This window comes from Phyllostomus discolor, chromosome 5 (genome assembly GCF_004126475.2).
Source record: "Phyllostomus discolor isolate MPI-MPIP mPhyDis1 chromosome 5, mPhyDis1.pri.v3, whole genome shotgun sequence".
Taxonomy (NCBI): domain Eukaryota; kingdom Metazoa; phylum Chordata; class Mammalia; order Chiroptera; family Phyllostomidae; genus Phyllostomus; species Phyllostomus discolor.
Genome location: NC_040907.2, coordinates 84,387,470 through 84,395,560, shown reverse-complemented (window position 1 = coordinate 84,395,560; position 8,091 = coordinate 84,387,470). Strand labels below are relative to the sequence as shown.

The following is an 8,091-nucleotide window of genomic DNA, read 5'->3' as shown; positions in this document are numbered from 1 at the left end:
AGTGTGCTGTTGTCACTTGACCTCAGAGGAGACAGATGACTCCAATAGGGGTAATCTAGGAGATGAAAGACACAAGGATGGTCTGGCTCATTTTTGGTCTGTGTCTATGAATCTGCCTTTCCATTCTCACTTCCCAAGTCAGAATGTCTTTCTTTAGCATTTATAAGGAGTATTGACACAGTCTCCTACCTGACTTTCTTGTCTTACCTGCTTCTTTCCCTTCTTCCCATTTCTGGCAAAGTAATAAAAAACAAAGATCTCCACGAATCTACAAATTAATAGCTTATGTGGGGTGGGAGGGAAGGCGGGAGTGGGGGAGGAGAGAGAGAGGACAGAGAATCATTTTATGCTTCCATGTTCCCTATGTCATATAGTTAAAATTTCTTAACATGTTGGTCAGTGTCTTTCAAAATTTGACTTGCCTCCTAAACTCCAACCACATGGGATCTCTTACTGCCTACTGAACAGCCCACACTCTGTCTCTCCTCTGTTTTTACCTGTGCTCTTCCTTTTGCTCACTATGCCCTTCCTGCTTCTTTAGTGAACCCCTCCTCATTGTTCTAAATTCAGCACAAGTGTTTCCTCAAGAAGAGTTAGTCTCTCCTTTAACTGTGCTTCCTCATATGGTTTTCACATACTTACATACTTTTCTTTACCAGATGTTTTTATTTGAACTATCTCTTTCTTTGCCTATCTCACTCACCAGAAAGGAGGTCAGTGTTCTATGATGCTGCATTCACAGTGCCTAGAAGACCACCAGTATTCACACACACACACACACACCTTTATATTTGTTGAATAAATGAATAGTCATCTCTGGCAGGACACCAAAACAATATATAATGAAGGATTTCTACATTTAAAAAAGGGTAGAATCATGTTTTAACTTCACTGAACTTTGCATCTGAAGTAGAATTTAGAAATTATTGGTTTATTATGGACAAAGCACATAAGGAGCCCATGAAACATGAGCATGGTTGCACCATCCCATTGGATCCAGATCCGTTTCTGTCTCTGTGTCCACATATACATGTGTGTATGGATGATGATATGTGTGTGTGTCTTTTGTTCTCTGGGAATGTTTTTCTTTTGAAATGCTCTTGTCACACAGTTTGTTCTAGGGTCCTTTTTCCTGGCAGTGGAAGCTTCTATTTTCCTCTTTGCTTGTCCTTATTTTACTTAATATGTATTCTTTCTCTAGACCTTTATAAATCAAGTCATTGGCAGTTATTTTTTCCTAACCCTTTTGAACTCATAGTGGGAAGAGAGAATTCTAAGTACTAACAGCAAATGTTTTTTAAAAAATATGAAGTCTTGAACATGATACAGCCTCTTCTAACACATTCTCCCTACACACAATCATGTACTTAATGGGGAAAAAGCTATACTGTATTTTGTTCACAGAAAACAATGAATAGATGAAAATGTAGGTAGTTGTTTTTTTACTCCCAACTGTTTTTCATTAGAAAAGAGATATGTGGAGAAGTGGAGGCTGAGGCTGAATTGTGAGTCAAAAATATTCCTATGTGACTGTAGCTTTGTAAGAGGACAGGGAGGGTCAAGATTGGCCATTTCTTTTGAGTGTTTTATGAAACTAAAAACCTAGATCTCCATTTTCTACTCATACACAGAAACACAGCCTGTGGGTTTGATTAAGATCCCAAAGGAACAGTAAAGTGACAGAGACACAGTGTCCAGAAACTAAGGGGAGAGAAAAGACCAAATAATGTCCAGGCAACAGGCCAACTTTCTGCAGCTAACTACTTGATAGCTCATCCCTTGGCATTTATTAGACTCATGATGTTGTGAAAATGATCAGAGACATTCTCATTGAGTTTCCCTTTTCTAGGCAAAAGTATTTCAGAACTGTGCCGGGAAGTTAGGGGCTATGGAAACACAGTGACAGTTATAGCTCTGTTAATCAACTAAGAACCCAGCGAGGAGAAATCATCATATGACTGGCAACTCTTTTTCCTCTCTCTTGACCCCCCACACTCTCCACTCTATAACTTAAGGGGCCCGTGGAACCTGACTCACTGAACAAATGATTGAGTAGCTGCATGTCAAAGGTAGCTGCTGCAGATCACAGATTTTCTGTAACTTTTCCCCTAGAAGGGGGAACCTTACTTTGTTGGTGAAACAAACAAGGGTTAAATGAACTGAGCCAGAGTCCTTCTTGTGTGTGTTCTGTCTGTGAGAACAAGTGTCTGTATTCATTTCATTTGACATTGAGGTGGACCCAATTGAGATGGCTACTGCTGGATCCCTCATGGTGAAAGGAATTGGCTTGAATAGTTTTTCTTAACTGGAATCTAAAGGCAAGAGAATGAACCCTGCTGTCATACAGACCCATCAAATCCTTACCCCTAGAGGCTATTTCCAATTACTCAGTGTAAGAATACAGTGGGAGCAAATGGAAATGCATTTTGTTGGCAAGGGGAGATTGATGACATCTTAAACTCTATTTGCAGATTCATAATATTCCTGTGCTCAAAATCCCTATGCTCAGAAGAAAATTATAATTTCTTTTGCTGTGACCTATTTTGATAGAATTGTAGAAGGTCATGGTTGGAAAAAACCTTGGACATAAACAAATCCCTCATTTAAAAATGAAAAAAGCAAGGCCTGGAGAAGTTTAGCCCCAGGTCACTGAGCTAATTAGTAGGTCCTGAGAGAAAAATAGAGTTGTCTTTTTTTTTTCCCTGAGGGTCCTGGTGGCTCCACTATCTGAGTTCACATTATAAGTGCTTATGTGTGGTGATATAAGAACTTTTTAGTAGAAAAGAAACTCTTTGAAATATGAAGCCAATTTTCTCCCTGCCAAGATAATTAAAAAACAACAGCAATGAGCTAGCACAACTGTCTATCATTGGGAATGTGGAAAGGCAAATATTTTCATAGAACCTAAGTGTTCAAACAAACATGAGTAGCAAATATGGTTTCCACTCCAGCTAGGATCAAGTGAGGATGGCTGGGGTGGGGAGTGGGGAGTGGTAGAGGGAAAATGGAGACAACTGTACTTGAACAACAATAAAAAAATTGCTATTAAAAAAAAACCCTCCAGCTAAGCCATTAAAACTTGGACAAAGAATCAAGGGAAAATGGAAATAGAAGAAGGTAGGTAGGAAATATAGGGTCCAGGATTCATGTATGAATTACATAAAAATAAAATTGACTCAAACTCAGGGTCTTTTTTTTAAAGACATGATTGCTTTAGAAGCTGATGGTCCATCATCATTGGCTTGTAGGATAGTGTATGAACTTGCAAGATTTTCCTTTGGAATGTAAGTCTGTCTGTGACAGGAATTGGTAGAGCTACCTATACGTTCAGAGGTTTGGGTAAGCTGAGCCAGGAAGAACCCTGCTCCTCCTTCAGGACTGGGGTGGGCTCAGACTTATCAGGGAGCATATGTTGGATCCAGGAGCTTTCAAATCAATTCAATCCAAGATTTGATTAGGCAAGCAGGATCCTGGGCAGAAGAAGTCAAGGGTGGGGAAAATGTAGTACTGGAGCAAGAGTGGCAAGAGTCAGGTCATTAGAAGTCAGACAAGGTAATTGGGTGAAGGGTCTTGGCCTAGATTTATTCTGTTGTGTGTTTGTAGCTGATAAATGGGAAAGTTTCAGGTGGGAGTAAGTAAATAACTTACTTTAAGTGCTTTTCAGGTAAGAGGTTGGGTAAGGAATAGGTCTTCAATCCCAAAGTGTTCCTTTGGTGATCGCCATACACCTTCCCAGAAGATGTGCCATGAGTTCAAGGTGGCCAGTGGGACTTGCCCAGGATTAATCAAAGTGGAAGCCCTTGGGATAACCAATGTCATCCAGCTTGGGTTCTGACAGTACAGGCATTGAAACTGACCCCTTCTTTTTAGAGAAGAGCTGTGCTCTTTTTCAAATGAGGGGTAGAATTATTCACTATCCCTTTCAGAATGCTCTTGCTTGGATATGGGAGGATCTTGTTATCTTTAAAAATTTCAAGCAAGTGGCAAACTCAGTCTTCTGACTTAGGAGGAACATTCAATAGCCTATATGATTGACTTGAGGATCTTCCTTAAAAATAGCTTCCCCAGACTGAGGCAATTTTTATTGGTATTCCAATATTAGAGATGCATTCTTTAGTATCCACTAGATCCCTAACAATGTGGCTTGCTTTTAAAATGTGGAATACTGCTAGAGATAAACACCACATTGCTTTACCGTGTTTATTAATTCATCAGTTCAGGGACTCAGGGCCCTATGACATCTCTGGGTCAGGATGGGCAGGGGAGAAAAACTGAGAGGTCAGAAGCAAGAGGAGATTTTTCAAGAGGGGAGAGGTTTACTCATTTTCCGTCATTGCAGAGAGCAGTTTAGGGAAAGTGTTGCTTGTCTGTTTCCGATAAAACATAGAAGAATCTGAGCAGACTCGGTATCAGGCAACAGTAGTGTCCAAGAAAAGCACAGAAGAAGAAGCCTGTCCTAAATTTGGGTTAATTTCATTAGCAGAATCACCGTGTGTTTATACTATAATCCACAATTGCAATGTGCTTCCATAATTGATATTTCATTTCCTCCTCAGAGTACTGCAATGGAGTACAATGGACTACTATGACAGGAGATTTTACTGAAGACGAAACTCGGCAGTTCAGGGGTGATCTATTGACCACTTCGGTGGATTCTGGGAGACTGACGGATGAAATTGGTGGTAGTGGTGATAATTACCAGGTCTATAAACTCTCTGAAATGGTATATAAAGATTATGTTGTACATGTGCATATGTGCATTTTTATTGAAGAGATTTTCATGACATTCTCAAAGTGCTCCCTGAACCACAAAAGTTTAAGATCTTCAGGCTTTTCAATGTGTAACTGGAGTGGTATGGGAAAAATTCGCCAAGCACAACCTTTTTGCTAGGTGAAGTGGAGAGTCCAGGCTGGGGAGTCACAGTCCCTTTGCTCCCAACACTGCTTAAAGGACATTATGTCACTAGGTGGATATCCACATTCCATCATCATTACTTATTCAGAAGGCCCTCCTTGTGCTCACAGGCTTGCCTTGTACAGTGCCAGCATTTTGTCACACGTAAGCATACCTTTAAGAAAAACAGATTTAGATTAGAATCCAGGGAGGAACTCCGCCTCAATTTCAAATCTCCCAACCCTGGCTTCGAACCTTGGATCTTCTTTGGACCTCAGATCTTAAGAAAGTAGAAGGAAATAAAATATAAAGCTTGCTGAGGCCGGAACCCACGTGCAAATCTCTACCCCACTAGGGTTGGGGGTGGGAGGTTGCTATGTGCTCTTCAAACAACCCCATAAGCTTCTAAGATAAAGGTGAAAACATTCAACCAGTTAGAGCGGGGTTGCTGCCACCATGCTTACTATGGTGTGAAATTGGAAGGAAAGCTTCCCACCAATAGAAAAGAGCTGCAAACTTTCAGTGTCTCTGGGCCACGCTGGAAGAAGTGCTGTCTTGGGCCACACATTAAATACATTGTAAACATATAATCATAAAAAAAACTTACACTGTTTTAAGTAAATTTATGATTTTGTATTGGGCTGCATTCATAGCTACCCTGGGCTGGTTGGACACCCCTGCCAGTGAAGACCAACCACTACACACTTAGGAAATGATTAGGTATCTTGACAGCACCCTCAGTTAAAATGGCAACCTTAGTTGCTTCACTGATTTGGAATCAGTGCCAGGGAGCCTTTTTCCTTCAGGCTCCAGAATGAGCTGGAAAGGATTTTAAACTGCCACAGCAGAGGAACAAGTGGTGAGAGTCACCACAGAAGTAGCTGGGTCAGGAGGAAATGCCCCTCCAGCGATGAAGTTGAAGCGCTCACCTGGCATATGAGGGAGCAAGGTCTCCTTACTCGGTACTTTTGTGTCCCTGGTGACCCATTTGTTTTGGAGCATGAGGGAATTTGGGAGGGTCAGGTGTTCCTCTGGTCTCTTAGCTGCCTTTTGGGCAGTTTTTTCACTTCAGGGAATTTCAGTCTCCATGTAGGTTTGGATCCAGACTCGAAGAATGATTTGTTAAGCCAGAATGAGTGATAGCGTCATCGCAACGTTTGTTTTATTGACCACGAACTCAGGATGCACCAGAATCGACTGCCAAATAAAGTGCAACCTCAAGACTTAAAGTGCCACACTATAGGTGCCACCCCTCTGCTGAAACAATTAGAGTAAGAAAGTGGACTTCATTTGTCCCAGCACCTGGGAGGTTAATTCCCAGTGTTCACAGTTGTGGAAGATGTTGATCCTCAAAAGGCTGCATTCCTGCATAAACAGCGGATTTTACATAGTTTAATTCCCTTATATAAATTCTCCTACACTAATCTCTGAGTGCATTTATTGCTGCTAAAAAGCAAAATGCGACTTGCTGTGGAAAGTGGGATAAGACTTCAACACTGAAGTGATTTTCCCTACCTTCCTAGCAATGAAAGGAACACAAGGAGACCCTGAAGTATTTCTTGTCCAGTTCTGTCAAAAATTCAATTGCCATCTGAGAACAGAATGTGAAGTATTGTGAACTGGTTGGTTCTGAGGTATGTTTGAAAACAGTCTTCCAGAAACTATTTGAGAAGATTTCACCTGTCTACCCTTATTCTTGCAAATGGAGCAGAGATCAATACAGCCATAATTGGAACCTGATTTCAGAAAACTCTGACTTATTTCAGCTTGTTATGAATCAATGCATTTAATATTTCCTGGATGGCTGCTATGTAGACTGCAGGCAAAACGGACCATTATACAACTATTACTGAATTTCTGGTCTGTACTCTGTAGCCTTCAAAGTGTGGATGTTTCTTATGCCATAAATGCAATGCATTCAAAAGCTTTGTTGAGGCAGGGTCCACAAAACACCTGGGGAAGTTACCCAAGGGGAAGTTGACTTATTTATATTTCTGTAGGCATTTCAAAATTCATTTATCAACCACAAGGTTGGCTCATGTTTCAACACCTGTAGCTTCAGCCCATACAGATAGAAAAATGAACATTCTGTGTTATAAATACCTTATTGGAATGTTAGCATATTTGACAGAACAGCAATTTTTCAAATTGAGTGAGGCCTTGTGGGGATTATAAGGTATGGTTTATATACCTTTTTCTCATTGATTATTTGCCTAATTGCTACGCTGAGAGGAACAGGAGGAGAAATGAGCATCCATCTCTGCATCTGTTTTTTTTCATAGTCTCTTTGGAGTTGCCCAGATGGAAGCTAAGAAGGATCAGAAGAAAAAAGAGGTGGTAGTGGATGGACCACAGACAGGTGTAATAGTCACGGTGATCTGGGGTGCCAGTCTCTAGACAATGCTGAGTTGTTAATTTATTGGCTATCTTTCTAAAACAATATGTAATGTTTGTCACAGTAAGTCAAACTTTTAGGATTCAGATGAGATATTGCTAATACCCAATTTAGATCTTTAAAACCTTTAATTCCTTTAAGTATTTTAGACTTGAGTTCAGACAGAATTTTTGTCTTCTAAATACATTTTCCAAGCATCATTTTTTTTTGGTAGAAAACTAGCAATAAAAAGCCCTCTCCAAAGAAAACTAAAATTAATATAATTTTAAGCTACTAATGTGGTTCTGTTTTTATTGTTGTTCAATTATTATTGTAATGATAAATTAAATATTCACTTTTAAAATAAAAAATGAAGAAAATAAGATTTTTATAAATCATTTAAAAGATAAATATGGAGTGAGAAAATTCTTTACAGAATGATGTAAAGTGTTTTCAAAGAGGCTCAACTTATTATAGTGTGAATTTCCAGTCTTATTATGATACCTATAAGTTACATAGAAATGGCTGAATAAAAAGAGCATGATACTCTGTGCATATTACTTTAGCTTAGGTCAACCCCCGGTTCATCAAGAATGCCTAGTAAGGGCCCTGGCTGGCGTAGCTCAGGGGATTGAGCGTGAACCAAACTGTCGCAGGTTTGATTCCAGTCGGGGTATATGCCTGGGTTGCAGGCCATGGCCCCCAGCAACCACACATTGGTGTTTCTCTCTCTTTCTCTTTCTCCCTCCCTTCCCTCTCTAATAAATAAATAAATAAATAAATAAAATCTTAAAAAAAAAAAAGAATGCCTAGTAAGGAGGTG

The 8,091-nt window shown here is 40.0% G+C and overlaps 1 pseudogene; it reads left to right on the top strand.

Moving 5' to 3' along the window:
* The first annotated feature begins 3,101 nt into the window (after window positions 1–3,101).
* Window positions 3,102–7,248, top strand: LOC114496803 (annotated as a pseudogene).
* The last annotated feature ends 843 nt before the right edge of the window (window positions 7,249–8,091 follow it).